The sequence below is a fragment of the Rhinatrema bivittatum genome, chromosome 1 (assembly GCF_901001135.1).
Source record: "Rhinatrema bivittatum chromosome 1, aRhiBiv1.1, whole genome shotgun sequence".
In the NCBI taxonomy this organism is placed as follows: Eukaryota; Metazoa; Chordata; class Amphibia; order Gymnophiona; family Rhinatrematidae; genus Rhinatrema; species Rhinatrema bivittatum.
The window spans coordinates 665607959-665628282 of NC_042615.1; the positions used below are offsets into that span (position 1 = coordinate 665607959).

General features: G+C 43.1%; 1 protein-coding gene across 9 annotated transcripts in view; it reads left to right on the forward strand.

The window, feature by feature from the left end:
• MEF2C (myocyte enhancer factor 2C) overlaps positions 1-20324 on the forward strand; it is a 354211-nt gene that overhangs the window by 51637 nt on the left and 282250 nt on the right. For 8 of the 9 annotated variants that reach the window (XM_029573591.1, XM_029573607.1, XM_029573583.1 and 5 more), the window contains exon 2: positions 5483-5592. The gene's annotated coding sequence lies outside the window, so the exon portion shown is untranslated. Of the gene's footprint in view, positions 1-5482; positions 5593-8474; positions 8751-20324 lie in introns of those variants that run through there. The other variant, XM_029573541.1, reaches the window with a different exon arrangement.

The following is a 20324-nucleotide window of genomic DNA, read 5'->3' on the forward strand; positions in this document are numbered from 1 at the left end:
AGAAAAATGAAGTTAAAGGTTTTGAAATTAATATCTAAAAGTCTGATCAGGCACTGTTACTCATCAGCATTGCCCATCTGTTACATCCCCCCCAAATCTAAATCTCTGCATATTTGTAGACATACTTTCTGCCCCTTTCCCAGGTCTAGATTTGGCAATAGGCACACTAGGCTTGTACCTAAGGTGGCTAAAATCTAGGGGTAGTTGGCTGGCTAAAGATTTACTGCCTTCCAGCTGCTCTGCTTTTTCTCAGCTAAGAACAGACCTCTCTGCTTCCTACTCTTAGTCCCTCTCCTCCCAGGCAGCTGCAGAGAAGAGGAAAGGGGGAGGGGTGATGCTGGAGCACACAAAGCAGAGCAAAAAAAAAAAAAGCTGCTCTGCTCCCTATTCTAGTCCCTCCCATCCTGAGGCACTCAGGGAAAGAGAGGAGGAAGGGGTTTTACAGAGGGAACAGTGTCCAGAGGCCACAAAAACCTGTATCTTAGATTCTGACAGGGGCGGATTGGCCTATTGAGGGATCGGGCATCCCCCAGTGGGCCGGTTGCGCTAGTCACATGGTCTGCCAAGCGCGGCCGTGGTATCTCCTGGGCCGGCCTGGGCGGCGAATCCCCGGGCCGGTCTTCATCGGGAATCCGCCGCTAGATTCTGATAACTTTATTTGCTTAATTTTTACATGCGTTGCCAATATAAAGTGGTTAAAATAGAAGGGAACATATTTTCAAAACAGCAATAATAACAGTAAAAAAATATTTACATTGCACAGAAAGGACAACAATGAAGATAATTCCCAGGTTTTGGTGCTGGTCCCTATTGTCGCTGGTCAGATTATCTTTCTGGCCTAGAGGCAGGATACATATTTTGCAGCTATAGCTGTTGTTCCTCCTCATTCCTCCTCATGCAGTTTATCCTCCTTATTCTTTGATCGGAAATTTTTTATTTTCTCTGTCAATTTCACAATATATGCTTCTCTGATATCTTTATATTCTGCACAGTACAGGAGGAAATGCATGTTTGGGTTTTTTTCTCCAGTATTGTACTACATACAGAATCAGGCTTCTTGGGGTTTAGAATTTAGCTTTTCATCATCATCGTCATCATCATCATTTTTTTCCATGCTTTTCTAACTAGAGAGCTCAAAGTGTGTTACAACAAGTCAAGGCTCATATTTTTATTTTGTTTTTATATTTCTATTTCTAGGTTGCTGTCACCTTTTATATGTGTGTTTTGCATGTGTGACTGAGGTGAGGTACTCTGCTAATGTGGAGGTTCTGTGTAAAGGGATCTGTAGCAGTCCGGTTAGTTCAGTTTTCCAGTCTGCACCTCTGAATAGGAGGTGCATAGGTATTCTAGAACTTGGTGGAATATTTTCAATGCTGCCTTTTTGTAGGCTGGGCTGTTGTTAACCTAACTCACCCCATCATTCATCAAAAAGCACAGTAAACTTAGCATGCCCTGTGATAATCCCTATTTTTTTTTTTTGCATCCTACGCTGGCTGGGTGGGGAAGGAGGGAGGGAGGGAGAGAGAGACTATCTACAAGGCCCGCCTAATAGTTAAGTATTAGAGACGTGCATTCATTTTTGCTGATTTGGAAAATTTCAACGAAATTGTCCAATTCGGCATGGATCGGAGGACCCGAAAAACTAATGGGCTTTCCCCAAAATTTCAGAGAAAATCATTTTTCGAGTTAGCATGGGGGGAGGGGCACATTTATTTAAAAAAAAAAACCCAAACTCACCCCAACCCTTCAAATTTACTTAATTACAAACCCCCCCCCCCCCCAACCATCCCGATCCCCCCCCCGACTTACTAAAAGTCCTGGTGGTCCAGCGGGAGTCCCGGGAGCGATCTTCCGCTCTCGGGCCATTGGGCCTGCCAGGAATCAAAATGGCGTGGTGGCCCTTTGCCCTTACCATGTGACAGGGGCTACCGGTGCCATTGGTCAGCCCCTGTCACATGGTAGAAGCAATGGACGGCCGGCGCCATCTTAGAAAATGGACATTTTCCACGAACTGCAGCCCGACCCGAAAACCTTAAACGACGCACATCTCTATTAAGAATTTATATCTCTATAGGAGGGCCACCTAATAGGTAAATTTCATCTTTGTGAGACTTTCCTCACTCCAAATACTGTCAAATCTTCACCAAGTTGTACTGTGCTATTCGTACGTCTCATTCTACATGCGAAACTGGCCCCTAAACTACCACTAATATCTCACCTCGACCTTACGGTGGCTCTCCTATAGAGATATAAATAGGTGCACACAGTAAGCCCCTCCCCAAAGACTATCTCTCTCTCTCTCCCCCCCTCTCCCCCCCCCCCCCATGAAGCCCAGGATAGTCCTTTTTGCCAATCCACAATATCTCTGTGTTGTTTTTTTTTTTTGGGGGGGGAGATAGTTTTAGGCTTTTGTAGTGTCTTTTTAAGGCAGTAGTTCAGATTGCTGATTGCATAGTCAGGGTCTGGGCCTAGAGAACATAGAAGATGTTATCTGCATAGGCATGGGTGGAGGGGTGAGTATTATGCAATTAAACACCCCCATTCTACACAAGAATAACAGGAGCTCTGCAGTTCCAACATAACACCCCCACTCCCCACAAGAATGATAATAGAGGTTTGGCTTACGTGTAGGAGTAAAAGTATTTTTGTTTCTATTTTTCCAGTTTTGTGCTACATACTGAATCTGGCTTCTTGGGATTTCCATTTTTGTTTTTGCCTGCGCAGATGTATTATGTGGTCAACTATTCTGTATTTAGGGAAGGTCTTTCTGTGCTCTGCAAGTGTGATGGAGCTGAGGTCTGCAGCAGTCCTGTTCATTGTGTTTTCCCAACAGAAGGTGTGCTCAGTGATGGAGACCCTGGTGTAATATTTGTAGTGTTGCCTTTTCGTAGGTAGGATTGTTGCTGTTGGAGTCCTGTGAGTTAGTGGTGCTATACTATGGCAGGTTTGCTGCATACATCCTAAACATTTTCCTTTTTCTTTTTTTTTGCAGGTTTGCATTATTTCACAATGTGTCTGGCAGTGAAGGGAGTTTGTGTTACTGTTACATAGATGACATCAGAATTTTAATTTTGGGGGGGGGTTTTTTGTATGTGGTGAGGTTTACAAGGAAATATCCTGCTTTGCCCCCTTGTTGGAGGTGTGTGTGCGTGTGTGTGTGTGTCTGTGTGTTGGGGAGTGGGGGAGTTCTGTGGCTACAGTGTATATATTTACTAAACTGGAGGTTCAAGATAAATATTGGATTACTTTTGCATACATAATGACAAGGATGAACCTCACTCTTAAGCCAGAGAGTATGTAGAGTATGATCTCAATCTCTCACGTTTTCTGTCTGTGTTCTCCTTAAATCTTGCATTGTGCCAAGCAGCTTCTGAAGCTTGCACAGCATGACATATACAAGGCAGCATGTCGAGGTGAGCTTGGAAGTTCTTTGTAATCAGGCGAGTGGTGCCCAAGCAATTAGGACTGTTTCTGAGTATTCAGGCCACATATTCTTGGCCTCTGATTACCTCTCTTGATACTTGATGATCTTTTCTCTCTCCATACATGTTACAGAATAGTTGCTTAGTGCTGATACTTCTATTAGTAATGATGTTTTCGTCATTTTCTCCTTTATAACTAAGTCTGGTTTCCCAGCATCAAGCTTCTTATTGGTTGATCTGGGAATAGGTAATTATACTATATGATTTTCACAACAAATATATGTAAGAAAGAATTATATTAGCTATAAATGTAAAGTAAGAAATTGGCAATGGAAGCTGAGAAAAGAGCTGGGGGTGGAGCTGGGAGCAGAGCTTGGTTTGATATGCTTGCCAGTCCCTCTCACCAAAAATGTAAGCTGCTGCCCCTGAATTGTATGCCACTTTATTTCAGCATTTTATTTATCCTATCAGGGACGTCTCCTGCCTGATCCAGCCCATTCCAGCCCCCCCCCCCTCCCCTGCCATCCAGTTAGCTGTAGAGATCAGGAAGGGAGGGGATGAGGCTGACACAGACAGAGCTCCCTACTCCAGTCCCTCCCCTCCTGTCCTGTGCAGGAATGTGTATGTGTGTGAGGGGGAGGGGGAGGGGTGCATGGAAGATGGGGGCACAGCAGCACCAATAGTGCCTAGTTGAGGCAAAAATCTAAATCTGTCATTTCCCTTGCCTAGTGACTGTCTGACAGCATTTAGGAACCATGCCTCCCCGAGTCCATGGCACTTGCTCAGGGGGCAAGAGGAAGCCCCTTGCCTAGTGCTGTGTCATCCTTGGCTGACAACCTCTTGTCTTATAAATTTACACAGATCCCTTGTGTTCCTGGGAGGAGATGGTGACGGTACATCCCCTATTCCTCTAGTGGAAAAGCTCAGCAACGTCAAAGAATCACATAGGATCAGGTGCAGAACTTGGGATCAAAGGGTTTATGAAAAATACATTTTACAAACCTTTCAAAGAGTAAGGGCGAGGTGTTTTGTATTTGTGATTAACAAATGAGATGGGAATAAAGAACTATAAACTAATGCCGTGATTTGCGGGGAAGTTGTGAGTGTCACAAATTACATACCAGAAGATCAATACAAAAGTAACACACAGTGAGTGCTGTTTTTTATTTTTATAAAGATTTTTCCATAGGAACAGAAGGAAAAAGTGATTTGGGCATAAGACCCACTATATTGTCTTGAAGGAAATCTTGCATTGGTAAGCAATAGCTGAAGCCCTTGTCACCCTATTGCAAATATTTTCTGACATTACAAATGATCAATTAAGGGCCAGATGTACTACAGGGTTTATCTCTGGGGAAAAAAGAGTTTCATACATCTAGCTCCTAGTCAACATCTGCGACTGGACTTAATTTGCAAATACATGTTCAAATTTGAGTAGTGACTGTATTTGGAATCATGCTTAACCTTTGTAAAAATTATTGTGCAGAAGATCACATAATTTGGTAAGAAAGCTGCTACGATTTCAGGTAGACTCTTCATTATGAATGGGATGTTAATTAGGCCTTGACGGAAATGCCCATGGAATAGTGGATTAAGAGGAGCTGACACCCAAAAATATATATTCCTCCAGTGAAAGGAAGGCATGACTAGTTATTCTGAAATGATGTATTAAATTAATTGTGAAACTTAATTTGTTTAAATTAATAACATAATTAGATACAGAATGAACTCTCATTCATGATCCACAAATAAAAAAGGGATTGTAGTTTGTAAACAACAGGAGAGTTTTAACTTTATGCCGAATTTTGTATTATTTTGTACAACATTTAACAATTTTATGAACACGTTGGGGGCCTCTAGAGCTTCAGGTGAAAGTTATTGCAGCTCGGTGCACACTACGCTGTAAACATGACCTGGTATTTGTCTGCTCTTTAAGTTCTTAATAACTAAGCGCAGTCTGGCAGAGACATCTTGGTAGAAGGCACTTGGCATGTGTATAGACCTGTATTTAAGACCTACGCTTTCACTAAACTGTGTCTTTCTGTACTTTAAAATTTCAGGTGCCAAAGGAAAAAAAATAAAGAGTCCTAAACTGTGAAGTAATGTCCATGATGCAAGATTAAGTCAGGAATTGGAGGCGGATGATTTTGGTAATACGGAGGTGAATGCGGTGAGTGGTTCGTGATTTTACTGGTCGCTGTCCTACGTAACACGCCTTCATCCATTTTACATTCTGGCCTCCTGGCATCTGCACTGCTAGGAATAGCCAGGGGTAGCACTTAATTCATGTTTCACTCTTAATTTTCAGCGCCTAGCTTTTTCAAATGTAGGGCCTTCTTTGTTAAGCATTTTTCCCCATAGAGACACAGAACTTGAGAAAAGCCCAAGTAAATGCAGTTTTATGATCTATACCTGGGATTTTTTTTTGTCAAACTGCTTGTCCTGTCCATGTGCTGCTGGAAACTTTATTTTCATACATTTAAGGTAAATGAAGTGAGAGAATATTCAAAATGCCTGGAATAAAAAAAATGCAGTCCGGATGATAGTGAAGTATCTCACGGTTACATTAATTTGTATTGCCTTGTTTTATCTCAGGGTGAGTTGCTTTGGCAACCACCCCGACTCGCTCGGAAACAAGTTAAAGCTCCCTTCGAAAGCTGCACCCAGCATGGGCCGATCTTAAAGACAAGCAGCAAGGGAAGGGACCACCAGGCCTGAATGCACCGAATTCCCCATCAGAGAGGCTGCAGAAGCAGAGAAATTTGAGTAGAACAGGGAAATAGCCAATCCTCAGGACAGAATAAGGGGCTGTCCTGTTTCCTTTGAATGACTCTGATAAGGTAAACTCTCAAATGTGTTGCTTCTCAGATAAAATAAATAAATAAGATTTTCCATTAGCACAAAATGACCTTTAACAATACTAATTAACTCAGAGTGGTGGTGTGGTTAAGGGATAACTGTTTTTATCGCACTGGTGCGGGAACTGGAGCACTTCTGCACCTCAGACCTGGTAAGTGTCCAGGGATGTAATTATCTCAGGATACCCACGGCTTCCCATCACACTTTGTGTTTGTTAGCTGTCAACTCAGTGCCTTTCCCAAGCAAAGACTGGAATGCAGGACCAGTAAGTGACAGATAACCAAAGGGACCTACTGTACTGGACAAAGCATATGGGAAATAAACTGATCAGTTTTGCTAGTATTTTTGTTAATGTTTATTTTATTTAGTGATCAGTCTATTTCCCATATGCTTTGACCAGTACCTCTGGTCCCACTGGTTAATGAGGGCAAGAAGTTACTTCTCTGGAAGCAAATACTCATTTTAAAGCCAAGAATATTTGGACTGTAACAGGTTTTTACATTTAGAGTTGTAAATATAAGTTTTGAGAGCTTTACTCTTCTGTTACAATTCAAATATTGAATATTTATTTAAGAAGGAACATCGTCTCCTTCACCAAAATTCAGGGTTACTTAAGCCAGTGTAGCGAGTTTGCAAGTCCCCGGGGAGTTACCTACAGGTATCCTCTGCCTGTAACATGCGAGGGGAGCCCGTCAGCTTTCCTGGCTCTGCTCTGCTGTGCTGACAATCAGGCAGCTATGGCCTCTGACAGCTTCCTAGGGCGAGAACTGATGCAATGGGCAAAACAAGAGTTTTCTAATGAGCCTGTTCCCTTGCACTTCGGCCAAACTTCCCCAATCGCGACCGTGCCCTCCTTATGTGTTCCTATTTCTGTTTTTTTGTGTCGCGAGGAATGGCAAAGGGAGCGCTGGGGAAGGGGAGAGAGGAAGGATGTCTAATGAGCTTGGGGAGCAGGGAGAAAGACTCAAAATAAGGCGAGGACGGGTAACGGCGGCGCAGCTCGGCGGCTCGGGACCGTTTTGTCCCAGAGCCAGGCGAATACCGCCGGTCCCGCAGGAGCTCAGACTTCGGCCGAGGCTGGGGAGGGAGCTTTCCCCCCTTCCATTGCACCGGCTTATCACGTGCCGATGACTTCTGGCTCACCTCCCTTGCTCTAATCCTGAAAAAGTACACAGGAAGTTTGATTGAGGGGATGTGTGCGTTTTAAATTATTAGTTTAGGAGCGGGGAGAGGGGGGGGGGTGCGTTTTTTGCCGTAGAATAAAGCTCAATCTTAGGGGGGGGGGGGGTGGGGGTTTCCTTGCCTCCTCCTGCACCCGGGGCGCGAGCTCCCTGGTCCGGAGGTGCCCGCGGACCGCGCTGGGCTGGGGAGTGGGGGGGGGGGGGGGGGGGGGGCGCGCTCCTTGCTTGCTGTCCGGCTAGCGTAACGCTCCCTGACGTCTTCCAACTGGAGTTAAGCTAGAAGAAAAAAAATATCTTTTTCCCCCCTCGAAGTTGCTGCATAGTGTTTTAAATAATTGTGTTTAAAAAAAAAAAGGGATTGTCATGGCGGGGGTGGGGAGGGGGGCCCGGCATACCATTACCAGCGTAAAACTAAAATTAGCAAAATGTCAGAAATGAAAAGATTGATTCCCCGAGACGCAATTATAATTTAAAAGTGCTTGATTGAGGCGCTGATGTTCGGTGATTTATTCTGCATACCATATCCATAATTAAAGCGGCGTAGTGGAGTAATTTATCAATCTAGCCGAGACTGGCAAAGGTAAAGGCGCTGGGTATGTTTGTTTTATTAAAATGCTCCGGGATCTGGCCCCGCCCTCCTCCTTCTTCTTTTTTTTTTTTTTTCCAAGAGTGAAACTGATTATTTCTCCAGTACCGGAGGGGGAGACTCATTCGTGTCGGATTGTGGGAGAGAAAGAGAGAGAGAGAGGGAGGGAGAGAGAGAGAGAGAGAGAGAGAGGAGGTGGAAAAAGAAAGAAAAAGGATTAAAAAATAAATAAATAAATAAGCGACACTTAAGAGGGCGCTTAGTGTTGAATCCTTTTTTGCCTTGGTGGTCGGGTTGCGATCTCTTTTTTTTTTTTATTTCGTGCATTTTTTTTTTCGCGCGATGTTACAAAGGCTGTGAGCTCTCCTCCCCCCCCCCCCCTCCTTTCCCCCCCCCCCCCTCCCCTCCGGTCTTCTGTCACTTCCTTCCTGGCTCTCTCGGAGGACGAGTCGGGTTACTTTTGCCGCTGCCAGCAGCAGAGCGCCCCTGTCACAGCCCCGGGACTGCCGGCTGTGCCCCGGCAAGCGATCGGCCGAGCGGCGAAAGATCGCAGCCTGGGCTTGAGAAAGCAGACACGCACCGAGAGATCGCCAGCTCTTTTTTTTTTTTTTGTGGTTGTTGTTGTTGTTGTTGTGTGTCTCTTGTCTCTCATTCTATCTCGAGGAGGCACCGCCGCCGCCGCTGCTGCTGCCACCGATTCCCGTAAGTACAGATCCGGAGCGGACGAGAGCGCTGCCTGGCCACCTTGGGCCGGTTGCTTTTCTTTAGTGCTTTTAGCAGAGGGATTGTTGTTGTTGTTGTTGTTGTTGTCACTGAAAAAATCAATGAGCTCGGTGTCCTTTGCCGCCCCCCACCAACCCCCTCCGAGTAACTTTTCCGCCCCCACCCCCTCAGTCAGTTATCCCGGACCCTGCTGCCCCCGCGCCATGCGCCCAAGTTTTGCACTTCTCTTGCGTGTCGGCTTGTTTAGGTTTCTTGGCAGAGTGCGGGCAGCTCTTCTTCGCTTTTAATATTGCACTAAGGGCCAGAGGTAGTGAAATGTTGCGCCCCCCCCCCCCCCCGTTGCAAAGAAAACAAAACAAACTGAAACCCCCAAATGACTTTGGGTGCATCTGGCAGTTCGTTGGGATTTGCGATCTGGTGCCTGTCAGCCAGGAGCCAGCGTGCTGCCCCGCCGCGGGAGCCGCTTCCACTGCCCACGCTGAGATGAAGGGCAGGCGAGCTGCGGCTTTTCGAGGCGCCCTGTGCAGCAGGAGGACTGCTAAATTCGGGAGAGAGAGAGAGAGAGAAAAAAAAAAAGAGAACCCCTCCCTAACCCGGGGCAAGAGTGTAGAAGGCAGACTGGAATCGCTGCATACATAATACCCAGCGCTTTCTTGAAACTTGACAAGAAATAATAGCCAGGGTCAGCCTCGCAGATAAAACAGGAAACAGTGCTTTGGAAAAAAAAAAAAAAAAGTGAATGGAAGCGTGAGATAAACTGATCCTGTGCAACTAATTCTAGGGTCCTCAGTTGCTGGCTTTATATATAGTATACTGTAAAGTATTTTAGGTTGTTGTCATCTACACCCCCACACCAGTCCTTAGAATTATTACTGAATATCTTCCTTTCTCTTTGGGGCTGGACAGCTACTACTATAATATAAACTTTCTGTGTGGCTGATTCCTCTCTCTGCACTGGTCCGTTGTGCTTCCTCCTAGGACTTTGATTGCTGTTTTGGAGGTGATGCTGGTGGATGTTTAGTCTTTTTGGGATGAATATATACTGTGTGAGTGCTAAAACTCCAGGCATTTTAGCAGTGATTATACTTGAAATATTTAGCTATAGGGCTGCAAAGAATTTCCTTGGCAGAATGAACTGAAGGAATATTTGCTATTATGAAGCAAATGGCAAGGGTAATAGCAGTTGTCTTACCCGTTTGATCGCATAGCTGTCGCAGTGGGGGTTTAGTAAGGTGGGCAGCCAGCCGCTCCATTACATGAGACAGAAAAGTGACTTTCCTTGTTTTTCCTGGCACTTCCTAGGGTATTGTGGTTACAGGGTAAAAATGTGTATATGGCGCATAATAACACCATCCCTTGAGGCTTGGCAGGGCATGGAAATATAACCACCTGTAAACCTCTGTACTATACAAAGACCAATTTTATTTTCAACAATCAGGCAATTGTGAACACGTGGAAAAATGTTCAAATTTTGCTTCTGTGTATTAGCACTAGACAAGGCTAAGGCCCCACTCTTTCCCTTAATACTGTACCTCCCTGGTACTGGCCCAACTCTCAGTTCAAATATTTCATTGCAGTGCATCCTGTTGAGTCCGTTTCCAGCATGTCACTTAGATTTAGTTATTAATTCAGTGCAAAGAAAGCTCAGCACTTCTGTATCACACATTTTTTTTGTTTTCAAACCTGAACTATACATTCTCTATATTTTTTGCTTGCGTACCTTTTATTTTCTCTGAACAGCAAATAAACTTCAGAGAACGTGCGACAGATACCTGACAGTTTTCTTGTGGTAGCAGTGAACAGAAATCCTGTTTGTACTTTCATCAGAACAGAGTGCATTTGAAAGCTGGAGAGTCCTTGTTCTGAGATCTCCTTTTCCCTTTTTTTTTTTTTTAAGTAGCTGTCACTTTAGCCAGTGAAAGAAAATAAGGTTTTTGACAAGCAAAATGTAATGAATGTTTTATAGATTCCTTTCAGGCACTGGTCCCTGACCAAAAATTTGCATTGATTAAAAGTACTGTTTAGATCATTGTACATTGAACGGCTCATGTTAGGAATGAGTGAATGGGATCGGACAGTGTTTGTTTCATTGCTGAGTTTCATCCAATACATGTCAGTCTGTGGTATTCCAAAAAGCTGTGTACGCAAAGGGATCTTCTCTTCTACAAAAATACCATTTAGATTGTTTAACTGCCCACAGTTTATCTCTTCCACTTTATCTTATTTGACCATAAAGTGACCATCTCTGTTTAATATAGGTTTAACTGGGCAAAACTGTATGTGTCCGGTGAGTTTGTGGCAAATGTGTTTATGTGAACAATGGGTCATCTTAGGGATTGGTGTCATTTTTTTCAGGCACAAGGGGAATAAAATCCTTAAAGTCCCCACTCCATTATTTTACAGTTCCAAAAACTATGTGTCAGATGCCGAACACAAACCTCCCAATTGGAACAGTCTGATTCCCAGTCTTTTGCCGAGTTCTTTCAGGGTTTCGTTTGCCAGTCACAGTCTGGAAAGGGGGAATTTAATTTTGCTGTGATAATATCTCAGCTTGGTATTCAGCATGATCCTGTGAAAGTGAAACACATTTGTAACACGGCAAGAGTGAAAACTGAAATTTAAAATTCTTTGCTCTACACGTCAGAGTCAATGGGCCTCAAAACAAAACATTTACTGATCGAAAAGTAATTATTGGCTATTTGCAGCCTGAGAGTATGAACTCTTGTTTCAACATTTGCCTGCTTTCATATTTAGCTGATTGGTAACAGAATAATGTATTTAATGTTGATCACTCCCCATAGAAAGGTTCCTTGACATTACATAGTGGGCAGGTTTTTAAACTGACCCAGAAGGTTATCCTGGGCAAAACTGGAAGTAAAAGTGACTGTAGTGTTATAATAATCCAGTATATTCTTCACTAGTGGAAAACATTTGTTAGTTTGATTATATCTGCCTTAAGCAAAGCATGCTTTGAGCTCCCTTTCCCAAGTACATAATTTGTACGTCTAACATCTCCATTAATGTAGAAAGTAGATGAAGGAACCTGCAGGTTACAATAAATACCTTTGTGCAGTGATGCAAATTGGGTTTAGAGCTATCGGATTTGGGATTGAAAAGTTTTGGGTCTAGTTTTGGGGTGTTGTGGTATAGGCTGTTAAAGGGTTAATAATAACATGTAATCTTTATTAGAAAAAAAGAAAAACAAGCCTTGCTAGAAATGCTTCTCAGCAAATGATTATTTAAGTTGTAGGAAAAATCCATGAATTCTAAAATATAGATTTGGTTTTCCAAGGCTGGCACGGTTTAGTCTCTGAGACAGGATGACCAAACTTGTAGCATGCAGACGGGTGCTTAAAGGGTAGCCTGCTCAGTACACAGCTTCAGCCCTGGGGGTTCAGCATAAGCTGAGTTTGGTCCTTTGCTGGGATCTGTCGTCCTTAGGAAATCAGACCAGCTTACAGAGGCCATTCACAAAAACCAACAGTGACAAGAAAGCCTCGCCTGCCTCACAAAAGGAGGATTTGGCAGTTCACATGTCACTTTGATCAGCCACAGATAAAAGCTGATTGCTGCTGTGTGGCAGGGCACGCTCCAACCCCGATGGTTTACTGCACAAGGCTAGAACATCCCCATCCCTTAAGTCACTCTGAACTGCATGGCCCAGTTGCAGGATGACTTGGAGATATTTTTCCATTAGAAAACTGGATGTGGTTTATGCCCATTCGGTATCATAAAGTCAGAAAAAAAGCAAATGGAAGATTTTTTTTAAACTAGTACGTTTCTTTAGATAACAGTAGTGTATGCCTGGCTTTCAAATAGCTAACACATGGTAAAGCCTGCAGTGGCACTCTCAGAATCATTCTGAGTGCAAGAGCCCTGCATCTTAAAAAGTGAATGCAGATTTGACATGTCTTAGGGGAAAAAGTACCACCTTTCAGTACCGTAAAAGGTTTTGACAGTTGTGTGCGGCATATGTACTTCTGTTGCAAATTATTGCAGGAGAACAGACTTAAAATAACCAGTTCTGAAAAGCCAGTGTCTTCAGTTTCCCATTGCTTTTCACTTGAAATTATGATTATTTTTTTATAATTTGTTACCCCTATAATGCCTCCTAGTCTTCCACGTAGCAAAACATTGACTCACCCATGAATAGAAACACTACATTTCCACCGCTTACACGTTGCATCATGCATTAATGTGTATTTTTATTGTGACATTTTGTATGCTTCGGGATCTGATAGTGGTAATATGTTGGATCGGGGAACTGACAAAAAATATATATATGTGTGTATATATATATATATATATATATATATATGGTCACAGATCAGTTTTGTACTCATTTGTATTTAAATAGCTGTACAGTGTTTGGTACATTTCTGTAATATGTAAAATAGTGACGTGTTTTACACCTGCATGAGCAAATCATCATGAAGAAGCTTTCAGGTTTTCTTTGTCATGCAGAATAACTGATCTTGCAGGTTTCACTTGGTGAGTGGGGGGAGGGGAACAGATGAACAATGTTTGTGTGATCACAGTGTAATGTATTATTATTATTATATATATATATATATATATCATTTGTAGCACTAAATAAGCTTATTGCTATTACATAAATCATGGCAGTGCTCCAGAACATTGCATATTTTTCTGCCTTTATATCCTGTCTGTCAGAGAAGGCTCTGTACATATCCATTTTACCTCCTCGGTCACAATCGTGTTTAACAGGTATTCCTAGTTTGTGTGCATTCAGGAAAGATGTTCACTCTAATAAGATGGATCTTCATGCCTGCAGTGTTTGTTAGGAGATATGCCACCATATTTCATTTATATAACTTCATTTTCGATAACTTCCTCGTCTTCTTTTTCGCACTGATTCGGAGGGTAATTTTGATGCTGCTCATGGGACTACAAGCTCATTTCCCGCCCCCCCCCCCCCCTGAGTTTCCTTTTGAGAATGTGGCCGCTGCGCAAACCGCAGGTATGTTTGTACCTGCGCACTTTGCCCTTGTATGGAAGCAGGTTTAGAGCATGCGCGGGAAAATACGCCTGGAAATTGAACTCTCTGCATGCACTTTTGGGCCCTCCCAAATTAATGCTGCTCTTTCTCCCTGCATACGGAGAGGGGGGGGGGTAATTGTCAAAATGAATTTTTACATGGATAAACATGCATTTGCCATATAAAAACCTCTGAATATTGCCCCTATATATATATATTGCATGTATACAGTATGTATCTGTCTACTGTACAAATATCAAGTTGTCTATATTTCTTTCTCTTTATGTTTATGAGTGAGTTGCATATAAGTGTGACACGTGATCATATATAAGGTCAGAATTATATTTGGGATAATAGCGGGACAAAAACAAGGGAAACCAGTGAGTGACTTTGTGTGCATGATTTTGTAATAGAACATCCTTTGCCCAAGGATTTAATTTTCTGTAACTTTGAGAAGGGAAACAATTTCCTCAGAAACAAAAAAACTCCTTAGTTGTAGAAATGGCAGAACGCACTATTTTTTTTTAAATCTTCAATATTTTTCTTTGGGGCAAATGTCCCACTTTGCTTCTGTGTAGGAGACTTGGCTTCCACAGGTTTTGTTTTCCTGTGGACTTGTGTTCCCTTGCTGAAGTTACAGGAAAATTAAGACAAGATGCACTCTTTTCAAATTGTTCTGTGAACAGCCTTGCAGACATGTTGCACTTTTATGGCCCTGTCTTTGCCTGAATCATAAATCAGGCACATGTTTTGCATACATGCAATGTACATACAGTACTTCTTGGTAGATATGCATCGTCTTGTCTCCAAAACCTGGAATCTTGATTTCCTTGAGTTTCAGCCTAACATTGCATTCCCAGTTCATAATATCTGCTGGAGTTAATTGTTCTTGCCCTATGATCCCTAGTGAATAGGAGTCCAGTTATCAAAATCAATGTGCAGTGCATGCTTGTGACACTACTTGAACTCAACCCAAATGAGATGTCCTCCTCCCTACCTTCTCAAGAATCTCCATCCCTATTCCTTTTAGTATACACAAATGTTAAGGGTGACAGTTATTGTGCTGCAGTATGCTGTTTGTGCTAGCAAGTCACTCCTTCAGAGCATTTCTGTTGTTAAAGAAGGTCAGTCAGTTCATTATTTCAAATGGTTTGGGGGATCTTAGATCCATTCTTTTTGTCCAAAGGTTGCACCTACAGCTCATGCCCTTAGCAGGTTAAGCCATCTGATATAATTTACATAATAACTTTTCATGCGATGTGTGTAAGTAGGTGTAGTGAATTGCTAGCATGATTCCCTTTATATTCAGTAGAAGCTTGCCGAAGCATTGGTCTGTCTTAGGTAATATTGTAGCAAAATGTATCTGCCGTCAGGGTCAGTGGAACTCGATGACTATGTTGGTGCGATTCAAAGTCTAACTTAATTGAATTTTTTTTAAAGAAATTGGCTTGCAAATTGAAAAATATTAAAAAGATGAATATCCTTGCCTTACACTTAAAGTCTTTCAGGTATCTCGCTAATTTTCCGTTGCCTCACATGACAAATATTTTTAAAATGTTAGAGAGCAACGAAACATAAATTGTCCGGTGGCCTTCTCAGTTTCCAAGAGCCTCAGAGTCCAGTGATGTGCTGTGAGCCATCGCTCACAGCACATCACTGTGCACGGAGCCGGAGGAGAAATGTCTGAGTGACGGGCACTGCAACAGAGAGCTTGGGTGCTAACAGTTGTTTTAGTTAGTAATCAATATAGGAAAGGTTGAAATCTTGGAAATGGAAGACAGCAGTTGCCTGTTGAGAAAGAAAGCAGTCTGTAAAGTGGAGAAATCCTGTGATATTGTAAAAGATTCCTCCCTACAGCCTCTGGTGACAGGGATAACTGCTGCTGTTTGCCTTGAAATCATTCTTCATTGCGTATGCTGGCTTTTTTGTTTAACTGGATCCAGTTGCCCTGATGGACAATGATGGCCCTGCCCTGGAATTAAGTCAGGCATAATTTTGGAGAAAACTGAAACAGAGTAACGCAGAAGAGCACATAAATGTCAGAAATGCCAGGAAAGAAATAGAGATTCATTTTGCATGCCACTATTAGCATCTAAAATCGATACAAACATTTTGGTAAGGCCTCTCCTTTAAGTGAACAAAGTGAAATTTGGTAAAAATATGCCCATTTGTTTAAACACTGAAACTTCTGAGCGGCAGCTTGTCTTTTCGCTGAGATTTGGTTGCATGTGTGAATTTTTCCCCTTCTCTCTAACAACTGAAGAAAGCGGAGCTTCTGCTCCTCTTCTTTCTTCCTGCAAGGCAGCGCGAGGAAGAGTGTGTGTGTGTGTGTATTTGTGTTGGTCTTGCCTGCCTGTGTTTTCATCCCCACTGATGTAAAATATTAGCATTCTTAATGCTGGAGCCTTACGTGTCTGCATTCTTTCTTCATGGGCACTTACTTTTCTCATTTCCCTCCCAAGTTTTTAAAGGGAGATTTTGCAGAGGGACTTCTGCAGACAGCAAACTGTTTTGCCTGCAGACATGGGCCTTTTACAGAATTGCCCAGCTGACGATACGTGGCTAAACATAACGTGCATATGCTATGGACGCACGTAGCTGTATCTGGACTGAGCAGAGGCATTCCTGGGGGGAGGGGGGGCAGAGTTGGGGGGGGGGTAGAGTTTGGATTTAGGCACATGTTTTAGGATTTTAAAAAAGTGTGGTCGCAACTTTTTCTTAAAAAAAAAAAAAAAAAAAAAAGCCTCATGCAGACATGTTAGCAGGTGTAACGGGCAGGTGGATGAGCTGGGATCATTTTCTAAGCAGATTTAGGCCCATTAGTCTGCTTTGAAAATTGGTGTCACTTGTTCACACACACACACACACACACACACACACACTTGTTGACTTTCTTATGCATGATGTTACAAAATTATCCCTTATGACTTCATATCACTTCGCTCCTTGCCGTGAATCATGCAAAGAGCGAGAAGGAAGGAACAAGGGTCCCTTCTCTGACAAACTGGCTGACGGCAGCAAGAATTACCGTCCCCGTCCCTTCCCCTCAGAATCTAGCATGTCCTTCTGTCGATGGGTAGCACTGCCGCCATGCACGGTCCTTGGAGTCCTGTGTGCAGTTGTTAGGAAAGGGGAAAGTGAAACGTTGGCAGCACAGCAGTAACTGATCCACTTACTGTGAGGTCCTTGGGTTGTGATCATTGCAGATATTTTATCCAACAAGCATTCCGATCACATTCTTTATGTGTTATGAATACAAAAACTTTACTGCATCTGAGAGGTTAACAGGTAATAATATAGTGTAAAGACACTGCTATAAGCCTGCTATGCATTTTGTTTCCTGCTCAGGTTAGGATTGGCAGAAAGTTAGGTTATCGGTTCACACCCAAGTACATATTGCCTTTGGAGGGCAAAAAGCAAAAACTATCCAGGTTATTGCCAAGCAGCAACTGAAAAGCAAATTTTTTTTTTCCAGATGATTTGGAGAATATTTGAAATAACCTGAAAAAAGATACTTGGGATGTGTAGGAAAAGCCAACAAAGACACCCAACTAGCGCTCTCAGCTCTGCCCGCAATGACTCACCTAAAGTCATATATGCATCTGCCTCCCAGTGTCCACCTGTTGAGAATGAGAGCAGTTTGGGATGGGTTACTCTTGCAGCTGCTCAGCTCCCAATACTTCTTATGGGAGTGATTCTGGCACTCAAAAACCTGTCCACTCTTGAGGAAAATTAGGAAAACAAAGTGGGACATCCATTTTACTTTGAGCCTATTACACAACAGCACACAGTCACTCCCACACATAATGCACTTCCCCAAGTTTTAGACTGCGACTAAAATTTGACATGCAAAACACCTGCTTTTTAGGTGGCCAAAGTCACTTTTGAAGACCAGGACTTTGGCCTGTGCCCTCTGAATTCCACTTTGGCCTTCCCTACTGCCTATTTTATCATAGGTAACGTACAGACCATCTCTCTTACCCATTGTAAACCTTTTTTCTCTTCTTCTCCCTCTTTCACACTCACTCATCAGACATCACTCTCTTACACTTGTGCTACATACATTTTCTACATGCATGAAAACCCATAAGATAACAGTAACAACTTGCATTCTAGTAAAAACTGGGGAATCTAAAGGGCATATGCCTGCCTCAGTTCTTTTACTAATACAAACACTGCTTTCTAACTTACAGTACTGTGATACAATATAGCAGTTCCACAAAAGTCTTAATCAGGCCATGGATGCTGTTATAAACAGGGCTTCTGATTGCCCGTGATTATACAGTCAGGGGGATCATTGCTGTCCACCTGCTCTTACTGGCTCAGCTTGCTGATGACAGTGGGTGACAGGAGGGTTTGGGTGGGGGAGAGGGCAGTTTGTCAGGTGGGCAGAGGGGGATTGACTGGAGGTGAGAGAGAGAGAGAGAGAGGATCATTGTTAGGATATTGGTGTGTGTGTGCGTGTGCGCGCGCGAGAGAGAGAGAGAGAGAATGAGTTGGGGTGTGTTTGTGTGAAAAGGCATGTGGGATTGGGAGGGTGACAGGTGAGATGAAGAAAGAGGACCGGCAAAGGGGGAATGAGGGGGTGCGGATGTGAGACAGAGCAGTATTGGGGAAATACTTCCTCCTTCCCAATCCAGATCTTTCCTCCCCTGAGCCTTTCCCCATCCTGAAAACTTCCTGCCTTGATGGATTCTTGCTCAATTGCCTTTCACCCCCCCCCCCCCACTCAACCCCTGATCCCAGAATCTCTCCCTTTCTGTCCTGACACCTCCTCCTCCTTCCTCCCTCTCCCTTCCCACTCTGCAATTCCAAATTCTCTCTCTCCCTCTTCCCTCTCCGATCTCACCAGAACATCACTCCCTCTCCCTCCTCTCCTTCCGCTTCCCCCTTCCCAAACCTCCCCCCTACTCCTCTCTCAATCATTGATCCCCCTCCTCTACCATTTCTCCCTTGTATCTCTGATGGTCTCTCTCTCCCCTGGGACCCTTGCTTCTTTCCACCCTCTCCCCCTCCTCTGCACTGATACCTGATAATACATTTATTCCCAGCCCCCCCTTAAAACAAAATCAAAAAGAAAAACCCAAAATAAATTATACAGAACATAAGCAAGGTTGGCAAACTATTTTTATAATGTGAAATAAAATCTACATTAGTCAATATGCAAAAATATGCACATTTATGCAAAATACATATTCTGCATCGGTAGCAACTATCACACTCTAACACTCATGTATTCAGCTTTATGGACTCTGTAAAACTGAGCAGAAAGCACCTGACAGTGGAATGTATGTATATATATATATATATATATATACTTTATTTATGTGATGCAGGAGAAAAGTAGGGGTGCCTGGCACACTGTCTGTCCACCTGCTTCCTGGTACTTCAGGGACTTCCGCTATTTTCTTGCTTCCTTTCTGCTGAGCATGAGGGCGTCATTCTGTACATGAGAAAGGATAAATAGATTTCCCGAGGTAAAATGTTAAGCCTTCATGAAAGAGCTTACAGTGGTTAGGGGATATGGAACTGAACCGTATAAAACCCTATCATGCTGTCAGCTGAAAGAAGAACCCGAGGCAGACAAAGGCCTGCGATAAAATTGAATGATGATGAGATTTAGGAAACTGGAGCGAGAAGAGGGTACACCACACGCCTCCTCACAGGATGCAGTTATCCTCGGCTGGCCAAAGAGGCACCCTGCCATTCTTCTGTGAAGCCTCTCCGTAGCCAGGAGGAAAAGAGCCCCTGCTGGGGTCCCACACCAAGAGCTGGCTGTTGATGTCAACTGGGTCTCGATTAATGGAAAAATAAAAGAATTTCAGCATATCACCACTCTTGTGACAGGACCACATAATAAACTATGAGCTGCCCGTCAGCTACATGTAAATGATCCCTTTTCAAAGATAGGGTAGATCAACTATCTGCAAATTATTACCATTTTATAATATGTTCTATGGACATGAAAACAATAGAAACATGATGGCAGCGATGGAGAACTATTTAGAAAACTTGGGTGCCAGCCAAAACCTTTCAGAAACCAGGGCAACCTTTTTATGCTAAGATTGTTTTTGTACTTATTTCTGGACTTTTTGTTGACCTTATTTTTGTTCCTTTTCCTGTTTTGTCTGTATTGGATTCCTTTTTTCATAGCTTCTCTTATTTTATTCTTTTTATTTTGCTTTCTCACTTTTTTTGCTTTTCCATTTTGAGATTTTTATTTGATTGGCTTTTTTTTTTCTTTTTTGGCTTTTTTCTTTTTTGGGATCATTTACTTTGCTTTATTTCTCTTTGCTCCCTTTTAGCCTCTCTCTTTTTTTTTTTTTGCTGTGGTTTCTTCCAGGCTGAGACCTGAGTCTAGCCGTGGAATCTCCTCTTCTGGGCCTGCCACAGCAGATGTGGCTATTTTTCTGGTCTGTGCCCAACTGCGGTGGTGGCTCCTCCTTTCTTGGAACCCACTGCAGCAGAGACGGTGCCTCCGAGCACTGACCTGCCACAGCAGAGGCAGTGCTTCTTCAATCCCTAACCAACGGAGCAGAGGGGGCTTCTCCCAG